Genomic DNA, 23,686 nt, shown 5'->3' with positions numbered 1-23,686 from the left:
GAAATTAAATCAAGTGAGAGAATTACTTTTCTAAAGTGTTTAGAAAAGGGATTAATGATTAGAAGGTGTTTTAATTATTAGTTAATTGGTTAATAATAATAATCAATTAAAGGGTTAATAATAATAATATTTTATGGAAATTTTCAGCTGAAAATTTTGCCTATAAATATACTATTATAAACCCTATTTGCCTCAACCCAAATAATTAACCCTAATTCTAAAGTAGAACAAGAGGGAGGCAACTAATTCTCTCAACCTCTTCCTCCTCCATCACATTGTACTCTTGGTGGATACCGGTGGAGTGCTTCACACTTGAGGAGCAACTGCTAGGGATTTCCGTTCATCGTTCTTGGATCGCTATTAAAGACCTCCATCTTTCCATTAACGTAAAGCTTCCTATGGTATACATACTGAACTACGAATTAAATATTATTTTTCGCATGGATCCTGTGGAGGGTTTCGGTTTTTTTTTAAGATTTAAATTTACGTTTTCGTTGTGTTTATGTGCTAAAAGCCCTTCAAAGGTAACATGATTAAAAGGATTTAAATTCAAGGATTATAAGAGAGGATCATAAAAAGAATATAAAATATTGAGAAAGGTTTGGGGAACCCATGTAATAAGATCCCGGATATGATCCCTCGAACGATTAGCAAGAACGAACGATAAACGAGTCGTACAACAATTAAACGACAAGTAATGCAAGAGAGATTAGTGCAAGGATTAAGGATGATAATCAAGCAATTAATCAAGGATTAGCATAAAAGATGCTTCCACCACCAAGTGATGACAAGTGGCAAATGATGAAGTCACCAAGGTGATGTCATGCTTAGTCACACTCCACTCACTTTGATCAACTAATTAACTACCTAAATATCTCACCCAACTCCCATTTTCCACCACAAACACAATTAGCAAGAGAAAAACACTCTCCCCCCCCCAAGCATGTTGCTCTCGGCCCAAGCTTGAACAAGGAAGAAGAAAAAAGAAAAACCTAGGCTACACTCCACCATTTCCATCAAGGTTTGTTTCAAAATTTTCCATATATCAAGATTAAGACTAGCTATGAGTTTAAGCATCAATCTCCATTCCTAGATAGCTTAAACAATTCATCAAAGGAGATGATGAATAGTGTTTTCAAGTTACTAACTTTGTTTTCTTTGTTTTTCCTTTAAGATCCAAGCATTCCTAGGCTATCTCAAGGCTTCTTAAGGCTTCCTAGCTACTCTAATCACTCCAAGGAAGGTATAACACCTCCAAACCCTAACTTTACTTTGAGTATTAGGAATGGTTTTGATTGTTATATTAAAGGAGAAGCATGATGCTTGTGTGTTTAGAGTTTGGATTGGATTTGTTGTGATTTGGATGATGGAACCTTGTTTATAGTTAATAAAACTTAACTATAGTTAGTAGTTCATGTTTGGAGTTGAATGAATTGGAAAATATTGAGGTTTGGGGACTGATGTAGTAAGGTTTGGATGAGGGTTGGTTGTATTGTTGGTTGTGAGTGGAATTGTGTTTGTTTGAAGTGGTTTAAAACTTGGTAATCGTGTAAACATAGCTATCGTAATGCCCAAAATTCATACAACTGCTTATTCTTAGTGTTCGGGACAGAGACCTAACTGTTGAATCTGTTACTTTACCATGTTTATCTAGATTATGTCGTAAGCTTCGTTTTGATATGTGGTTCGCTTGAATCCGATGTACGGTTTAGGAGAAATGACCATTTTAAGTAACGGTGTTTCGCGAACGAACCATTTCCCCTCTCCTTACTTTGAAACCTTTGTTAAGGTCCTTAAATGACTATTTGGAGTAAGAAACAATTATGTAAGGTTAATAGGTCATTTGGTAGAGTATTCGCGAAAGATTCGCCTTAAAATTCGTAATGGTTAATTTATTAAAAATGGTGGAACCGAGGGTACTCGAGCGACTTATGTGAATCGTTAAGCGCAAAAGCGAACGTTAGGGTCTAATTGGTTAAAGACTAGTTTCTTAAGCGACCATGGTTTAATTCCAACTTATATGTTGTTTATAGGTTACCAGACTCGCCCCAGGCCTTTTACCACCCCCAGTCGCTCAGGCAAGTTTTCTACCCGTTATATTATTGTTGTGATGTAAATATTGTTAGATATATTTGTGATGTCATGTCTAATAATGATTTGTGTTTAGTTTTCAGATCTTGACTAACAGGACAAATCAGGACTTAACTCGAAATCAGTACTTATACTGAAGTCAGAAGTTAAGATATCAGAACTTAAGTTATCAAAACTTAAGATATCAGAAGATAATTATCAGAAGATAATATCAGGACTTAAGAAGACTTTCAGATAAGGAAGGCGACTGATTGAAGGGAAAGAAGATCAAGACTAAAATAAGAAGAGATATGCATGGAGAAGAATTCTATGAAGAATAGAAGACTTGGAGGAAAAGATAACTAATTGATATATTTTAGGATACAGAATTATATTCGATATCAATTAGAGATTATCTTGTAACTGTGTGGTATATAAACATAGCATAGGGTTTACACTAGAAGTGTTGTTATTATCGAGAATATTATTCATTGTAACCCTAGAAACTCTCGTGATATTTGTTCATCACTGAGAGAGAATGGTTTCATTGCAATATTGTTTTATTAATAAGATTATTCTTTGTTACATACTTGTGTTCTTAATTCGATTTGATTGTATTATACACTGTATTCAACCCCCTTCTACGGTGTGTGTGACCTAACAAGTGGTATCAGCGCTAATCGGTTAACACATATGCAGTAAAGATCCAAAACAATCATGTCTGAAGAAGAACAAACTCCAACCAAGCCCACCAAAACTGTAAAAACTTCAAAGACTCAAATCCACAGTCGATATGAGACTATTAAGGTTCCCATGCTAAGACCTATTGCGTATCCCATATGGAAAGTAAGGATGGCTATGTTTCTGGAAGCTACAAATCCAGAATACCTTAACAGAATTAATGAAGGACCACATAAGCCAACCAAGCTCTCTGTTGTAGTTGCAGATCAGCCAGCAAAGACTGTACCAAAGGAGAAAAGTGTGTATACAACTAAAGATATCTCATCTATTGCCAAGGATGCAAAGGTAAGGCATTTGCTACATAGTGCCATTGATAATGTCATGTCAAACATGGTAATTAACTGCAAGACTGCAAAGGAGATATGGGATGCCTTGGAGACAAGATGCCAGGGAACTGATGCAATTAAGAAGAACATGAGGACTATACTCACTCAAGAGTATGAGCACTTTGACTCAAAACCTGATGAGTCATTAACTGGTTTATATGACAGATTTGTCAAACTCTTGAATGATCTGTCACTAGTGGATAACGAATATGATATTGAAGATTCTAATCTTAAATTCCTTTTAGCTCTTCCTGAAAGTTGGGATTTGAAGGCAACAACTATAAGAGAAAACTATACTCTTGATGAAACTACTCTTGATGAAATTTATGGTATGCTCAAAACTCATGAACTTGAAATGGATCAAAGAAGCAAGAGGCATGGGAGAAAGTCAAGAACAGTTGCTCTTAAGGCTGAGGAGAAATCCCCCAAAGTGGTTGCCTCAAAGAAAGGCAAAGGAAAGGCTCTCATCATAAAGTCTGATTCAGATTCATCAAGTTCTGATGATGATGATGAGTATTCAGAAACTGAAAGTCTATCTGAGATGCATGATGATGAAGAGATGATGAAATTGTGTGCTCTTATGGTGAAGGGTATCACAAAGATAGCCTACAGGAAATTCAGAAAGGGAAAGAAGGTTTCGAGGAAAAGTGGAAGTTCTGGTAAGAAGAGTTTCAGAAAATCTGAAGGCAAAGGAGGAAAGTCTGACAGAGGAGATTACTCAAATGTTAATGCTATATTTGTGGTGAGAAAGGCCACATATCTCCTGATTGCAAGAAAGAAAAAGGTGACAAAGGCAAGGCATTTGTCACAAAGAAGAAAAGCTGGACAAACACTTCAGATTCTGAAGATGAGGTGAACTATGCCTTGATGGCAAATGCTGATAGCAGTTCTGAAGCTTCTGAGTTAAAGGTACCTCAAACAACTTATGCTTTTCATACTGATGATATTACTGAGTTGAGATCTTATCTTAAAACCATATTCATTAGCTATAGAGATCAGACTTTAACATATGATAGGTTAACTTCTGAAAATCTGGCTTTTAAGAAAAGGAATGACTATTTAGAAAAGGAGTTAGTTATGTTCCATCAAACTCAGAAAGAAAGAGATGATGCTTTTTATGTTAGAGATGAAGTGCTAAAATTGAATCAATCTCTAAAAACTGAGTTAGAAAAGGAAAGAGAGATTATCAGGACTTGGACTAACTCTGGCAGAACAACTCAAAATTTGCTAAGTAGTGGAAACTGGAAAGAGGGCTTAGGTTATGGAGATGATAAAAGTGAAATAGGAACTGAACAAATTAAGCCAATTATTGTTAAACAGACTACAAAGCCAATGGTAAATCCTGTAAAGTTTGTAGCTAAAACTATAAAGTATGATTCTGAAAAGATGAAAGATATTGATACAGAAGTTAAGGCAGAGTCAACTTCTGACAAATTAAAACAGGATAAACCAGCTAAAGTTAACATAGGCTTAATGACAAAGAAGCAGCTTAAGTATAAGCTGAAAGAGATTAAGAATGTAAACAAGGTAAAGCCACCTAGGAAAAATAGGAATGGAAAGGAAGGTGTGAATAAAAGCAATAATTATAAGTCTGTTCCTAATGCTCCTAGAAAGAAATGCAATAACTGTGGAAACACTAACCATCTTGCTTCTTTTTGCATGAAGAATAAGGATATAAACTCTTTAACTCCTAAATCAGGAGTTAAGAGTCAGACTGTTAGGTTTAAACCATAAAATCCTTGTTTTCATTGTGGTAGTTTATGGCATTCCATTTATACTTGTAAGGAATATCATAGTTTGTACTATGATTATTATCAAATAAAACCTTCGTTAAAGAAAGTTAGCATTATTCCTTCTAGTGTAGTTCTGATGCAAAGTCTGATACTGTAAAATCTGATATGAAAAATGTTAGCATAAACTCTGAAATTAAATCTGCTGCAAATGCTAACAAACTTAATAAAGCCAAAGGATCCAAGCAAGTCTGGGTCCTTAAAACTAATCATTAGTGGTTTTGTGATTGTAGGGCAACAGGAAAAACATCCTAGTTCTGGACAGTGGATGTTCAGGACATATGACTGGAAATAAAGCCCTGTTATTAGACTTTGTGGAGAAAACTGGCCCAGGAGTTTCTTATGGAGATGGCAACATGGAAAAAACTCTTGGATATGGCAATATCAATCTTGGGAATGTCATCGTTGAAAAAGTAGCTCTAGTCTCAGGACTTAAACACAATCTACAGAGTGTTAATCAAAACTCTGACAGAGGTTATCATGTGGATTTCTTTGAAGAACATTGTGAAGTTGTAAGCAAATCTAAAAGGAAAGTTGTTCTGAAGGGATACAGGCATAGTAACATTTATGAAGCCAAGCTTTCAACAAGTTCTGATGGTTCTGCAATCTGTCTGTTAAGCAGAGCATCAATTGAAGAAAGCTGGAATTGGCACAAGAAACTCTCTCATTTAAATTTTAACAATATAAATGAACTAGTCAAGAAAGATCTTGTGAGAGGACTGCCAAAATCAGTATTTGCTCCTGATGGCCTTTGTGATTCATGTCAAAAGGCAAAACAAAGAAAATCTTCATTCAAGAGCAAGACTGAATCTTCAATTCTTGAGCCTTATCAACTACTACATGTTGATCTATTTGGTCCAGTGAATGTCATGTCTATTTCAAAGAAGAAATATGTTATGGTTATAGTAGATTAGTTTACCAGATACACATGGGTGTATTTCTTGCACACAAAAAGTGAAACTGCATCTATCTTGATTGATCAAGTCAAATAACTGAATAAATTGGTCAAAGACTCTGTGAAAATCATAAGAAATGATAATGGCACTGAGTTCAAGAATATGATTATGGAAGAGTTCTGCAAAGACCATGGAATAAAGCATGAATTCTATGCTCCTGGAACTCCACAGCAAAATGAAGTTGTTGAAAGAAAGAATAGAACTGTTATTGAAGCTGCACGAACTATGCTTGATGAAGCAAAGTTACCAACCTACTTTTGGGCTGAAGCTGTGCAGACTGCTTGTTTCACTCAGAATGCAACAGTTATCAACAAGCATGAAAAGACACCATATGAGATGGTGAAGAAAAAGAAGCCAAATCTGAAGTACTTTCATGTATTTGGATGCAAGTGTTTTGATTTTAAGACTCGTCTTGAACAGCTATCCAAATTTGATCTAAAAGCTGATGAAGGAATTTTTGTTGGATATCCACTTTCCACAAAAGCCTCCAGAGTCTACAATTTAAGAACAAGGGTTGTCATGGAATCTATCAATGTCTCTTTTGATGATAAGAAGATTACTGGACTTGAAGATTTCAATGATCATGATCAGCTGAGATTTGAGAATGAAGTTTTAAATTCTGATTCTGTAAATTTTGATAGTCTAAATCCTGATACTACAAACTCTGATGGGTTAAACTATGATGTTATTGAAACTGTGGTGACTATGCCAAAAGAAAATGCACCTGTGCAGGGGGAGCAAATTGAAGATCCAACCACATCTCAAGAAGCATCAGAACCTAAAACAGGCTCTTCAAGTTCTGTTTCATCAAGTTCTAATGGGCCAAGTTCTGATAATTCTGGAAACTCAAATTCTGAAGGATCCAACTCAGAGAGCAAAATTGTAACACCCCCAAATCCGGGGTCGGGGATCCGGGTTGTCACGAGTTCCATTTCCCTTAATAACACCCAATCTTAATAAACAATCAACTACTCCGTATTGTGACCCCACCATAAACATACACAACACAAGTTATAGTCTCAGAGATGAATATCCAAAACTAACACGAATCATTTTATTCCACAATTATATGCCATTACACCTTAAAAGGGTTTCTGAATAATTTACATATTCTTTGCCATTATTACAATTCATAAATATGCATAGTCTGGTACATCAAAAGTTGAAAGCCTAGCCTATTGGTAGATCCTACCTCAGCTAGAACGACAACAACGCCTACAGGAAACTGGGGATTCATAACCGCTTGCGAAATGGGAGCTTGGTCATGTTCATCTTTGCTATCTGTTGTTGTGTGATGAAAGAAGAAAGCAAGGGTGAGCAACAAGCCCACCGAAATAATATTTATAATAATTTACAATATATGAGCATTCGCATAGTACTCATGAAAGTCTTGGTCAAGAATAAATGAACCAAGCTGATATCTTAACGCGACCAAGTCGCAAAATATTCAGTATATATATATATACATATATACTTTTCACAATATTTGAAATCCTCTGACATGTATAATATACACAGAGTTCTAGTTTATAACTGTATAAAAATATCGTTGCAAGGTGATCTCATATATCTAACCTTGTCTCAACGTTTTTCTGAAAATCTTTGACATGCACAAGATAATCATTTACTAGATAAAAGTTTAAAAGATGAAGTTACAAGATACTCCAATATACTTATATCTTTTCTGAATACTACTTGAACTACCACCGTTCAAGTTATAATTAGTTTCAAAAGTTCATCACATAGATGAGACTACAAGAAAAGACTTGGATAGATTCAATCTTTGAAATATCATTATAAATAATGAAGTTACGAGATACTTCATTAAGTCCTGATATATATATATATACACCTATATATATACATTTCATACACTCCTTGAAAACCTCTGTTATGAAAATTATGAACAGAGTTGCAATATCCAATGAATTTAGAATGGAGAAAACTTTGGCATAAATCTGATATCTTGCTGATCAGGCAAAGATACCAATAAGTAACCTTTTTACTAGTAGATGGACGAATTCCCCACTGGTCATCACCCTGGCCGCAATAGGACCTTATGCTGGACTGCCACTCAGCCACTTACGCATTTGATGGACTCCCACTGAGCCACTTACACTTTCATGGACGCCCACTGAGCCCATGTTGCTTATGCCGACTCAAATAGATGAACTTACTTCCCGAACGTTGGGAAAGTAATCAAAATCTTTTCTCAAAACAGCAACCTCGTTGCGAATATAAAATACACCACAGAGCCGGATCCCTCAGGTTTTGAGCGAGTATTTAAATCCCCTTCGAAAGGAAGATCTTAAATATAAAAATGAGTTTTGGGATCCACTCTAACTTTTAAAAATCATTTTGAAGACTCGAAAACATTTTTAAGAACGTTTGGAGTAATGCTGATTTAATGAAATAAATCAGTCCCGATATATTAGAAAATATATGAATATTATTATTTAAATAATATTCCCATAAAGATAATCCTTATAAAAAAATAATTGAGGTAGGAGTTTTAAAACTCATACTTGAAATGAATAATAAATAACCAAAGATATACTTATACGAAAGTATGATCTTTATTTGAATAATCAAAAATAAGTTTGATTATCGAAACATTATTCTTTAATAAAATAAAGAATATTATTTAGTAAATAAGCGGAGTCATAAGTCCTCGAATGAATATTCAAAATAATATTCATTAAATAGAATAAACGGAGTCATAAGTCCTCGAATGAATATTCAAGATAATATTCATTAATAAAAATAAAGTTATCGAATAAACCTTATTTGATTAATAGTTTTGAAAACTATATCTATATATATATATAAATATATATAATATACTCGGGAACATCGACTCCCGGTTTTAGAAAATGTTCACATTTGGGTCCCCTATACTAAGGGTATACGTAATTACTGCTTATCTCTAGCATAGGTATTATGCATCTATAAGCATTGAAATCAACAGATAGATATCAAGATTAAGAAATAGACATGCATATATCCCATATCAGCATGCTCCAATATATCGCAAGATTTGCTAATTAACCATCATGCATCTATCACAAGATAATGCATATACATATATACATCACAACAATAGTATAACGGGTAGAAAACTTGCCTGAGCGACTGGGGGTGGTAAAAGTCCTGGGATGAGTCTGGTAACCTATAAACCACATATAAGTTGGAATTAAACCAAAGTCACTTAAGAATCTATACTTTAACCAATTACAACCTAACGTTCACTTTTGCGCTTAACGACTCACTTAAGTCGCTCGAGTACCCTCGGCTCCACCATTTTTAATAAATTAACCATTAAGAGTTTTAAGGCGATTCTTTCGTGAGTACCCTACCAACTTCCTAATCCACTTTACATAATTGTTTCATACTCCAATTAGTCATTTAAGGGCCTTAACCAAGGTTTTAAAGTAAGGCGAGGGGTAATGGTTCGGTCGCGAAACATCGTTACTTAAAACGGTTGTTTCTCCTAAACCGTACATCGGTTTTAAGTGAACCACATATCAAAATGAAGCTCGTAACATGAACTATCTAATCATGGCAATGGTCAAAACCTAAAAGTGAGTTCTCGGGTCCTGATGTTAAGAACAAAAACAATCTAAAGTAAATCGGGCATTACGACGGCTATGTTTACGCGATTACCAAATTTAAACCATTCCAATCAATTCACAATTCCACCCACAATCACCACTACAACCAAACTTCATCCATTCTTTACTACAACAGCCCCAACAACTCAATATTTCCAATTTATACTACTTCTCAATCATGAACTAAGAGCTTACTTAAGTTCATTAACTAATCATCAAGATTTACAACTCCAAAAACATTACAAAACTAACCAATCTCTAAATATTCAATAATCATGCCTCTCATGAACTATACTAATCATAATAAGCTCTTAACATTCAATAACAATTCTAGGTTAAGGGATTATACCTTCCTTGTGAGTAGGAGTAAGTAATGAGCTTGAAACAACCTTGGAAAATCCTTACTAAAGCTTTATCTAAACAAAAACACAAGATAAAAATTTCAAGTTCTTGAAAAACACTATTCACTCTCTTCTTCCATGAATTATAGGAAGAGATTATAAAGGAATTTGAAGCTTAAACTTATAGGATATCTATATCTATGTACAAGGAACCTTAGATAATTACCTCACTAATTAACAAGGCTTGGAACCTGAATTTGAGTTTTTCTTCCATTGAAATGGACAAAGGCCGAGAGCTTCTTGTTGGAAATGGAGGTCAACTTTGTGTTTTTGTGTTATGAATTGTTTTTCTTGGTTGTTTTGCCTTTTTTTTTGCTTAATTACCTTTTAACCATGGTAAATTTTGTCTAGTTTATAATCAACCAACACTTCCTTCTCTTTGGTCATGCTTATGTCATCCTCCTATGTCATCTTCCCACACTTGTCCTCTTCTTGTTGGTGTGATGACATCATCATCATTAACCTCTTTGATTAACTCCTAATTACTTGGCTAATGACCGCTGATCTGTTATACGGTTCGCTTAACTTTCGTTCTCGTTTATCGTTTGAGGGATCATACCCGGGATCTTATTATTTGGGTTCCCTTAACATTTCTCAATATATTATATTCCTTTTATGATCCTCTCTTATAATCCTTGAATTTAAATCATTTTTATCCTGTTACCTTATACTCAATTCTTGCGGTATCTGGTGGATTTTCGGGAAAAATCAAAGTGTTCGAATTTGGATTCTGACGATCTTTACATACACTTATATACCATATAGAGTACTAATAAGATCTCAGAATAACAATAAAAGAACCTCTACAAGTGTGGTAGGAAAAGTTTTCTTATTCAGCATAATCAGCAAAAACACTATTCATAAGGGTTATAAAAAGTTAAAAATTTTGGGGTTATTACAGTCTCCCCTCCTTAAAAGGATTTCGTCCCGGAATCAGATAGAAAATAGATGGGGGTACTTTTCTAGCATTGCGCTCTCTAGTTCCCAAGTTGATTCTTCCACATTATGATTCTGCCATAGCACTCTGACTAGCTTGATCACTTTGTTCCAAAGCACCTGCTCCTTCTTATCCATAATCTTTACTGGTTTCTCCACGTAAGTCGGATCTGGTTGCATATCCACTTGCTCGTACTCCACTATGTGTCTGGCATCCCGGTGATACTTCCTTAGCATTGACACATGGAACACATTATGAACTTATTGTAGGTTCGGGGGTAAGGCTAGCTCGTAAGCTAACTTCCCAATCTGTCTTAGTATTTCAAAAGGTCCAATATATCTTGGGCTTAGTTTCCCTTTCTTTCTGAACCTCATTAATCCCTTCCAAGGGGATACTTTTAGCAGTACTAAGTCTCCTACTTCATACTCCTTGTCCTTTCGGGCTAGGTCTGCATATTTCTTTTGTCTATCTTGGGCTGCTACCAGCCGTCCTCTGATGAGATCTATTATATCCTTGGTCATTTAGACTACTGCGGGTCCGAGCATCTTGCGCTCTACAACTTCATCCTGACATAAGGGAGATCGACATTGTCTTCCCTCAAGGATCTCATAAGGCGATACCTCGATACTGACATACGATCTATTATTATAAGAAAACTCAATCCGCGTTAAGTGATCATTCCAAATTATTTCAAGTCTATTGCACAGACTCTCCTCATAGCTTCTAGCATTATAGCTTTTGCTTCTCAATACCCAATCTTTTCCAGTTCGTAATCGTTACTATCTTCCGTACAAAATATCATTCTAGATATACCTTTACTCGCTAGAGTTTTATAACCTTTTAATAATCGCGTCAACCTTAGTATCACGAATGCGTTTCCATTCTGAATACCACCATACTTGGTACCACTTCATCTCTAGCTGCCTCCATCTTCGAAAGCTTGGTCCTTCGTGTAGAAGTAAAAGAATTTATTGAGAGATCACTATGATCATGAACACTTGTTCTATTGCATAGTTAGTACAGAAGGTGGCCAGCCTTTAGTACTTGACAAGCAATTAAACAACATGTGGTATCCTACTAGGCTTCTATCACACAGATAGATAGTCATTCAGAAATACCTCCCCTTCTGGAAGGGTTGTTCTTCTCAGCTTACATGAAATAAAAAGAAGAGAAAAGAACGAATTGAAGAGAATTGTATATATGAAAAAAATATACTTCCACAAAATATCTGGCTTGGAATCTACCTCTGAACTATAGAGGTTTATCATAGGAGAACAAAACATATATGTATATAAATCACATCAAGTATAATAGCATCGCATTTCACATGCCTAAATATTTTTTGCTATTCTGTCCATCATTCTATGGACCCGTGCTCTTGCTCGAGCTTATACACAATCACCTTTGAAACTCCCTCGACATCGAAAATCGAATTTGGGATTTAATTCTAGACATCATCGTTATTAGAATTATATGCTTGCATCGCAACCTTCCTCGTATAGTAATACAACTCTCTATTCATAAGAAGGAATAAGTATTCAATAGGTAGATAATCTACTTAATTAGTCTATTCAATGATAACTTATACACCACCACGACCCGATTAGTGGTACTCAATCTCAACATCCATTCCAATACAACTCTCACGGTTGTAAGTAATCGGCTCATTACTCGTAGAATCATTCCTGCATTACTATGGTCCACCGTTGACCTACTGTAGTCATTCGTTTTCCATGAAATCTTAATAGCTAACCATACGGAGTCCATACATATCGTATCGAATTCTTCTAAGGAGGTAACATGATCATCGCTCATGATTCATGAAGGACACTCCTGAACTTGACGTACATATGACATGAAGCAGATAAAATTGCAGAAGAGTTTCAATGAAAGCAACGATAGCAGGTTAATACCATTCTTAATCATATGCCTTCAATAGAAGACTTAACTCAAAGGTTTGTTTAGTCCTTTTTGAAACATGGTCCTGGCTTATTCTCAAGATATGACCTTTTAAGATAGATAGCCCGCTTACGGCTATTGCATAAATTAAATCTTTACCAAACTACTATTACGGTTGAGTATCGCACAATCATCAGAAGGAATGTCAATCCTTCATACCATAATACAACCTTCACGGCTTTAACCATCATCACTGTATTCCTCTGGCATGAGCGCCTATAATTGCTCTCTTGCACTTAGAGTGTTGGCCACCTCATTGGGCTTTCCTATTAGTAATATTTCCTTATAATCAATGTCATTTTAACCACCTCCAACTAAATTTTCTACCTCATTTCAATCACTGCTTGTGTGAAAATGCTCTTCCTTAAGCTCTGGTGAGAAAAAAAAATCACCATTTTTTTTTCATAAGTCATTGCCTTAGTCTTTAGAAGTGAACATTGTCACGACTGACTCTCGATCATACTTAGGACGTCTCTTACCTTGGGTCCTTCTCATTTTCGCCAATCTCGACCTTCATTGGGTCGATCTATAGCTTCTTATGGTTTAACACGTGCCCCACCTGGCATTATTACAATTACGTCATATTTCCTTTATCAAAGTTTCTATTCTTGAGAATTTTGAATATTACCTTTCTCCTTGTAAAACCTCTAAGGTTATCCTTAAATCCTTCATCATGTACACCCTAGGCACAGGGCATATCAAGATACCATTTACTAATACCAGAATCATTGTCTATATACTTTTGAAAAATTTCTCCACTGATCCTTAAAGGTTGTTGTTACCTTAATCCTTTCCAATTCATACTATCAAAACTCATGCTTTCCCTATTAAGGGTGAAATGCCAACCTTTATGCATTTCCCTAGGATTCATTTCAAGTTATCGGGGTTTTATCCTTAATTCCACCTTTAAAAGATACTTACACTCTTCCATGGATAAATCAAGTCATATATCCTTGATAGATTATCTTATTCAATCATTCCCACCTCGATAGTCTATACTTAATTTAACAATAGCATCCTTATTCAAACTGAGGTCAATCCATATGGCCTCCAAAAGATAACAACGGTTTTTTTTCGCTTTGCTTGCCTAATTTGGTAATGACAACAGGGATGTTCTGGAAGATATTGGTCGTGTTCAACGTGAACTTCTTCTTAATAATTCCTTATTTACTTTTGTTGTTTATCTCAACAGTCATCTCAATATTGGGATATCTTTCATACATGGCGTCTCCCTTCCTGGGTATCAAGCCACCGGTCTTACACTTCACATTCTTGAAGACCACTTCCTTCATCCAATTTTCCTAATTTCTTACTTCCTTGTCTCCTCAGTCTATCTGCGTCTCATTATTTAGCCTTCGAACTATCTCAAGGTTTCCTCGAATCCTCCCAACTTACAGGGGATAAAATATATGTATCTCTTATGCCTTCAACCATCAATTTTAACTTATGATGAATCACCCTCATCCTGACGATTACATACTTTTCTATTTCTATTGCTACGAGTCTTTAGGGTTTCCTCATACCCAACTCCCTTATCATTCCTCAAACTCTATTGCCTTTATATTCCTTTCCACTTCAATTTCTTTTTATTTTCCTTTCTCTTATCATTTTTCATGAACCAACACAACATAAGCATTGATTCCAAACATCCCGTCATTCTGGATTCGTGTCCTCAGAATGAATCTTGACAACTTTTACAACTTAGATTCATAATTCATCATACTCGTCTGCCTTTGTTCTGGCTCTAAAGCTTTTACACTATCTTCATAACCTTGGGAAGTACTTTCCTGAAAACAATTGACTGAACTTAAATCAGTTTATTATAACCTCTTGCTTCGTGCCTTCCTTGGCCTTTCTACAGCGGGTGGCCTCTCTCTTAGGAGGGTAAGTGACAAAAACAGTCTTTTGTGATTCATCAATCATTTAGAATCTCAAATGATTCCTATATTTCCTTTAGCCAGGCTCTTGCCTCGACTGGGTCAGCTTGTTCCTTGGAACTCTGAGAGCTTAGCGACTTAAAGGTCCTGAAAGAATTTCTCACCGCATTGTTTCCTCAGGGTGGTGGTTGGGGATAATAGTCTAAGTTCTGTCTAGAAAGGTCCATAAATTATCGTATAGGAGTACCGTCTCGGGTCTCCTTTCCTTACTCGACTTCTGTTTCCTTAGTCTGAACGTTCCCTCCTCCTCCCCATAATCGGGGTCATCCTACATGTTTTAAATCCTCATTTTCCACTTCATTATGTTATGGATTCCTTCTATCTTGATGGCGACCTCCCTGACTATCACGTTCAGGGTTTGCTCTAAATCGTATCCCTCAAACTAGCTTTTATCTAAGATCTCATCTTTAAGCTCTTGAACATTTGGAACCCAAATTCTGTAGGAATACCTCATTATTCCCTTATCATATTTCTCGGTATTAATCTCTTATCTATTTGTTGGCTCTCTTCCTTCATTCATCACTTTTTCTGGCACAATATGTTCTTTTCCAATAATTCGGGTTATATTGCAATCTCAAACAGCTTTTCAGTACCGGCTCCGGTTACCTTCACTTCTATTTCCATTTTCTCAAAATCTCTTATAAACTCTCCCAAAGACATTATCATCTTGAGTCTCTCCTTTTTACTAAGGGCATCAGCCACCACATTGGCTTTCCCTGAATGATAAAGAATCTCCCAATCATAATTCTTGATTAGCTCTAACCGCCTCCTCTGGCGTATGTTGAGCCCTTTCTACATAAAAATGTACTAGAGCTCTTATGATTTGTGTAAATCTTGCACATCTCTCCATACAAGCAGTGCCTCCAATCTTTAGGGAAAACATATTGCCACGAGCCCAAGCTCATGGGTGGGGATATCGAATTTTATATTCCCTTAATTGTCTTGACGCGTACGCGATTACCTTGTTGTGCTGTATAAGAAGCACCCTAATTCCTTATGAGAAGCGTCACTACACATCACAAAATCTCCTTTTCCATCCGGCAACGCCATCATAGGGGCCGTCACCAATCTTTGCTTCAGTTCTTAAAAGTTGTTCTCGCATTTCTCTATCCATTCGAACTTCTCAGTCTTACGAGTAAGCCGCATTAAAGGGGCTACTATCTTTACAAACTTGAACGAACCTCCGGTAGTGACCGGCCAATCCTACCTCTGGTAGTCGTCCTGACCAAGGTCATCCATTCCTCATCGGTCCTTTCTTCATTCTTGTCAGGATCCTCCACAGAATCCTCTTCAGCAACGATCCCTTCTGGGACAACCTCCTCAACGACTATATCCTCAATATGAACATCATCCGGTCCCGCGTTAGGACGCTCTATCGGATCCATAATCTGACCTCCAATAAGTAATAAAACATTATCGCGTTGTTGCTCCTCAACCTCAGGGTTCGGAGTCCCGCTACCATATACGATAACCAACTATGCTTCTATCACGATATTTATAACGGTTCCCATAAGGGTTTTAACTGTCAGTACTACGTTAGGTAGTCCGATTATGAACTTGGCAAGAGTTCTTATTATCTTAGTGAACTTATTATTTTAACGTCATATCATCGCTGAGGTTTTTAACGTTTAGCTCTGATACCATTTCCGTAATACCCCCAAATCCGGGGTCGGGGATCCGGGTTGTCACGAGTTCCATTTCCCTTAATAACACCCAATCTTAATAAACAATCAACTACTCCGTACTGTGATCCCCACAATAAACACACACACCACAAGTTATAGTCTCAGAGATGAATATCCAAAAATAACACGAGTCATTTTATTCCACAATTATATGCCTTTACACCTTAAAAGGGTTTCTGAATAATTTACATATTCTTTGCCATTATTACAATTCATAAATATACATAGTCTGGTACATCAAAAGTTGAAAGCCTAGCCTATTGGTAGATCCTACCTCAGCTAGAACGGCATCAACGCCTACAGGAAACTGGGGAATGTTTCCTAACCGCTTGCGAAATGGGAGCTTGGTCATGTTCATCTTTGTTATATGTTGTTGTGTGATGAAAGAAGAAAACAAGGGTGAGCAACAAGCCCACCGAAATAATGTGTATAATAATTAACAATATATGAGCATTCTCATAGTACTCATGAAAGTCTTGGTCAAGAAGAAATGAACCAAGCTGATATCTTAACGTGACCAAGTCGTAAAATATTCAGTATATATATATACATATATACTTTTCACAATATTTGAAATCCTCTGACATGTATAATATACACAGAGTTCTAGTTTATAACTGTATAAAAATATCATTGCAAGGTGATCTCATATATCTAACCTTGTCTCAACGTTTTTCTGAAAATCTTTGACATGCACAAGATAATCATTTACTAGATATAAGTTTAAAAGATGAAGTTACAAGATATTCCAATATACTTATATCTTTTCCGAATACTACTTGAACTACCACCGTTCAAGTTATAATTAGTTTCAAAAGTTCATCACATAGGTGAGACTACAAGAAAAGACTTGGATAGATTCAATCTTTGAAATATCATTATAAATAATGAAGTTACGAGATACTTCATTAAGTCCCGATATATATATATACACCTATATATACATTTTATACACTCCTTGAAAACCTCTGTTATGAAAATTATAAACAGAGTTGCAATATCCAATGAATTTGGAAAGGAGAAAACCTTGGCATAAACCTGATATCTTGCTGATCAGGCAAAGATACCAATAAGTAACATTTTATACTAGTAGATGGACGAATTCCCCACTGGTCATCACCGTGGCCGCAATAGGACCTTATGCTGGACTGCCACTCAGCCACTTACGCATTTGATGGACTCCCACTGAGCCACTTACACTTTCATGGACGCCCACTGAGCCCATGTTGCTTATGCCGAATCAAATAGATGAACTTACTTCCCGAACGTTGGGAAAGTAATCAAAATCTTTTCTCAAAATAGCAACCTCGTATCGAATATAAAATACACCACAGAGCTGGATCCCTCAGGTTTTGAGCGAGTATTTAAATCCCCTTCGAAAGGAAGATCTTAAATATAAAAATGAGTTTTGGGATCCACTCTAACTTTTAAAAATCATTTTGAAGACTCGAAAACATTTTTAAGAACGTTTGGAGTAATGCTGATTTAATGAAATAAATCAGTCCCGATATATTAGAAAATATATAAATATTATTATTTAAATAATATTCCCATAAGGATAATCCTTATAAAAAAAATAATTGAGGTAGGAGTTTTAAAACTCATACTTGAAATGAATAATAAATAACCAAAGATATACTTATACGAAAGTATGATCTTTATTTGAATAATCTAAAATAAGTTTGATTATCGAAACATTATTCTTTAATAAAATAAAGAATATTATTTAGTAAATAAGCGGAGTCATAAGTCCTCGAATGAATATTCAAAATAATATTCATTAAATAGAATAAACGGAGTCATAAGTCCTCGAATGAATATTCAAGATAATATTCATTAATAAAAATAAAGTTATCGAATAAACCTTATTCGATTAATAGTTTTGAAAACTATATCTATATATATAAATATATATAATATACTCGGGAACATCGACTCCCGGTTTTAGAAAATGTTCACCTTTGGGTCCCCTATACTAAGGGTATACGCAATTACTGCTTATCTCTAGCATAGGTATTATGCAACTATAAGCATTGAAATCAACAGATAGATATCAAGATTACGAAATAGACATGCATATATCCCATATCAGCATGCTCCAATATATTGCAAGATTTGCTAATTAACCATCATGCATCTATCACAAGATAATGCATATACATATATACATCACAACAACAGTATAACGGGTAGAAAACTTGTCAGGGCGACTGGGGGTGGTAAAAGTCCTGGGATGAGTCTGTTAACCTATAAACCACATATAAGTTGGAATTACACCAAAGTCGCTTAAGAATCTATACTTTAACCAATTAGAACCTAACGTTCGCCTTTGCGCTCAACGATTCACTTAAGTCGCTCGAGTACCCTCGGCTCCACCATTTTTAATAAATTAACTATTAAGATTTTTAAGGCGATTCTTTCGCGAGTACCCTACCAACTGCCTAATCCACTTTACATAATTGTTTCATACTATAATTAGTCATTTAAGGGCCTTAACCAAGGTTTCAAAGTAAGGCGAGGGGTAATGGTTCGATCACGAAACGCCGTTACTTAAAACGGTCGTTTCTCCTAAACCGTACATCGGATTCAAGCGAACCATATATCAAAACGAAGCTCGTAACATGAACTATCTAATCATGGCAATGGTCAAAACTAACAGTGAGTTATCGGGTCCTGATGTTAAGAACAAAAACAATCTAAAGTAAATCGGGCATTACGACGGCTATGTTTACGCGATTACCAAATTTAAACCATTCCAATCAATTCACAATTCAACCCACAATCACCAGTACAACCAAACTTCATCCATTCTTTACTACAACAACCCCAACAACTCAATATTTCCAATTTATACTACTTCTCAGTCATGAACTAAGAGCTTACTTAAGCTCATTAACTAATCATCAAGATTTACAACTCCAAAAACATTACAAAACTAACCAATCTCTAAATATTTAATAATCATGCCTCTCATGAACTATACTACTCATAATAAGCTCTTAACATTCAATAACAATGCTAGGTTAAGGGATTATACCTTCTTTGTGAGTAGGAGTAAGTAATGAGCTTGAAACAACCTTGGAAAATCCTTATTGTTAGGTCCCAATTTGTTTGTAGAAGGGGGGGGTTGAATGCAAACAATACCGTTTAATCGAATAAAATGCGGAATAAAATTGTGAAATAAAATTCAAGTTAAATAAAACTTTTATTAAACTTGAAAGGTGTTACAACTACGGTATCGGTTACAAGGGATTAATCTCAAATCAATTATTACAAATTTAGAATAAATTCGACATGAACTTTTTCTATTTTTGTAATTAAAAGATCAAATGCTAAATGCGATTTGAGATTAAGTTCTAGGGATTTTAATCCGCTAGATTGATACACAAGAACAAGATAAGTATTTCTAGTTGATTGGATTTAACTTTACAATCTAGAAATTGATCTTGAAGTTGCAGATGAGATGAAATATTTTATCTGCTCCTTTTGCTTTTTGTTCTTGAGTATGTATTCTGTTTGATTGCCTTCTTTTTTTTTATGAACTGGTCTTCTGCTTCTTTTAAACAACACAGCCGAGTAGATTGAATTGGAATGACAATCCTTTAAGCTTGTGAGACTTTCGGTAGGACAATGTTTACAACTAGCAAGACAATTAAAAATGAGCTAGCAAGACTTTCGGTATGACTATAGATTGTCATACCGATTGTCATATTAGTTCAAATAAATTGTCTTGCTGAATTAATAACTGATTTTAATCTAAACAGAAATTCTAATAAGATAATTAAATGTATTGGCATGACTTTCGGTATGACTAGCAATTGTCATACCGATTGTCATACTAGTTCAAATGAATTGTCTTGCTGAATTTAAGCAGATTTTAAACCAATTAAAATCTTGTAAATCCTTAATATTAATTCTAAATTAATTAATCAATTTAATTCAATTAATCAATAAATTAATCTTTGCAGATATAATTTATTTTCTTAATTAAATTATATGACTTAATTAATTAATAGAGAATTAATACTAACCCTTAGCAGCATCCATTCTTCTGACAATCTTCTGAAAGTCACTGAGACTTATGAATCAATTCCGCCACTTCAATGCTGACACTCGATGTACTGTCTGGTTCATGAGTGACTAACTTTCGTGACGTTTCTTCATGTCTTGACTTTGATACTCTGATTAAATGCTTGTAATAAATGATACCTTGACGAGATCTCTGTCACTTGATTAAATCCACGATCTTGATTTATATCACTGAGGCATGATCAAATTCTTGAACTTCTTCCAGTGAATCTTCAAGTCTGTAGATGAACAATGTCTCTTTATTCTTTGACAGATGTTACATTGTGAGATCTCTCTGATGATTAATCCACTATTTACTTATTACATTCTTATTTGAGTTGAGTTAAATACTCGAATAAACGAGTAGGCTATGACATATGCCTTTCAATCTCCCCCTATTTGCTTGTTAGACAATAACAACAAATACCTAGAGGATAACTCAACTAACAAATAAGAAAAAGATATAAACAGTAATGTAAAGTAAATAGCAGAAAAGTTCTGGATTATATTTAACATTTTCCAGATTCCAAATGAAATTTACAAGTGAATACAAGATAGATGTTCCTCTAGCCTGAACATATAACTACATTAGACTATCTTGATTCATAAAGCTCTAATCATATTACATTGAGTTTTGAGCTAATTGACTTCAGTTGTCTTCTCTTCTGACTTCACCTTCTTCTAAATCTTGAAGCAATTCCTTGTCAAAGACACGATCCTTTTCTGAAGTGAAGCTTGCTGGTCTGACTGGTTGAACTCCAACTGACTTCAGCTTATTCTTGAGTTGAGTGTACCTTTTAACATTCTTTTCACAATAAGCTTGAATCAAGTCAGCAGCTTGAGTCTTCAACATGGATGAATATCCAGCAGTTCTCAAATGATGTTCCATCCAGACCAGATGCTTAGCTGAGTAGTCTTTAAGAGATTGTACATCTAGCTGACAGATTTGAAGACAATCAGACTTAAAGAATCTCACCTGATGAGGATTGTTGACCACTTGAGGACTAGCCCTGCTGGCAAACTCTTTAAGCCTTTCTCGAAGAACTTCATTCAATTCTGAGCTTCTTTTGACTTTGTTTAAAAGAACCCAAATCTCTGACAAAGAACGATTCTCAAATAGATGAAGTGACACCTTGAATGATCCTTCACTCTGACAATATACAAAAATGCTCATCTCATTTAGGGATCTATCAAAAGCAGCTGTGATCCTTGAGACTTCAGTCTTGATAGCATTCATGTACATGTCATTGTTAGGATTTGAGATTTCCAGCTTGTCAAGAAGATGTAAGAACTGCCTATCATTGTTAGTGCTCAGCTGAGGCATATCGAGTACTCTCCTAGCTTCATCCCATTTTTCACCAATCTTTAGTCTGACATCTCTTCTCCTTTCTTGAGCCTTAATGTCATGAAGACGTTTCTTTTGAAGAGTTTCTGTTCTTTGTATGTCTTTCCTCCTATCAATGATCTGAGAGACCTTCTTGAGTTCAGCTTCTTTTCTTTTCATCTCTGACTGCTCCTTCTGAAATTCTTTCTCAAACATAGGATCCACTGTATCTTCCTCTTCCCAATCTTCAAAATCACTTTCCTCTTCAGCTTCAAATAACTCATCTTTATCTTCCTGAACTGGTTCAGTGGGAATGTCAAAAATATCAAAGTCATCCTGTTCTCCACTGTAGTAGACATCATCAGCCTTTCCTTTGTTTCCAGCAGAGGTATCTTTTTCTTTCCCTTTGGCACTACTTCCTTTCTTCTCCCCCTTAGTTGAGGGATCCTCTTCTGATCTTCCTTTGGAACCTCCATCACCTCCAGAGCCTGATCCTCCACCAGACGGTCCTTCAAAATAAGTTCTTTGTTCTTCATTAGGGCAATGAGAATTCTTGATCATGTAATATAGGTGCTTCATCCCTTCATTGAGATGTTCCATGCCCGTCTCTATCTTTAAAAATCTTGAGGAGTCCAGTGAATGATTCATCTCAACGAGGTCTTCAAGAGAAGTCATTCTTGTATGTAGAGAGCAGAAGTTGGATATGTCATCAGCTGATAAACTTGGAGTGTCCTGAATAGAATTGAGCTTTGGTATTACAGTGGTCTTTAGATCTGAGATGTCATTCCTTATGATTGCAAGCTGATTGTTGACAGAGGTGGAAGAAGAAGACCGTTTAACCACTTGTGCTTTGAATGCTTGAGCTTCAGCTTGGCTTTTAGCAAGTTCTTCTTTTAGGGCAGCAATCTGAGCTAACAGGTTTACAGTATCAGTGTCTGTGTGTGCTCTCACCTGAATTTCACTCGTGTTTGGTTCACTCACCTCACGTGCATGTGTTTCTCTCAATATAATTGCTCGTGAGGAGTCTTCCTGTTGTTGTTCTTCTGTACCTGCATTAAAAATCACCCTAGCCTCTTCAAGAGAGGTCAGTGGTGGTGCAATGGGAATTCGCGAGTCCCGATCCTCAGTCAATACTATCAAATCTTTTGGAATAGATGTCTGAATTGCTTCAGGGATAGATTGACCGAGTTGCCCTCCACTTTCTCCAGATAAATCTGCGAGTGGAGAATCCCATAAGGGAGCCAGAGGTGTTTGATCTGGGAGGGGAGAAAATGACTCTATTAAGGATGGCGGAGAGTCAGATTTTCCCTCTGAAGCATGTGACTGCTCTTCTGCCGTAACTATGGCAGGCACTGTAACCGACTCTACGTGCACTCCTCGCTGTGTGTCCTGAGTATGATCTGGGGAAGTGTATGGTTCCATTGTGAGTAATGGAATTGTGCCTGACTCAGTACAAGATGCCATGGCCCTATGGCGAATTTCAATAGATGCATCCTGTTGAGAGAATGCCTCTAGTAACTGTTCATTGGCCATTTCAAAGTCCATGTCCTGTTGGGAGGACAAGGATGGGCTTTCAGATGCCTCAGAATATGTTCTTCTTTTCTTAGGAGGAGGCAGAGCTGAGGGTTCACTCATATTTAATGATGTACTACTTCCTAGTAATCTTCTGGGTAACATTTTAGACAGTGGGGGAGAGGTTGAGATAGAATGTGACTCTGTGTTTGGCTCTATGACCTGGGATTGAAGCTGTGGTTCTACAACTTCATGGTCAGCCCTATCAATCACTGGGGTCTTTCAACAGAAGTAGGAAGGGAGTGAGAGTGAGGAATTACTACCTGTAATGGAAGAGCATCTGATGTTGGAGGAGCCTGGGTGGCTTGA

The sequence above is a fragment of the Apium graveolens genome, chromosome 4 (assembly GCF_009905375.1).
Source record: "Apium graveolens cultivar Ventura chromosome 4, ASM990537v1, whole genome shotgun sequence".
NCBI lineage: Eukaryota > Viridiplantae > Streptophyta > Magnoliopsida > Apiales > Apiaceae > Apium > Apium graveolens.
This window is presented reverse-complemented; position numbering follows the sequence as displayed.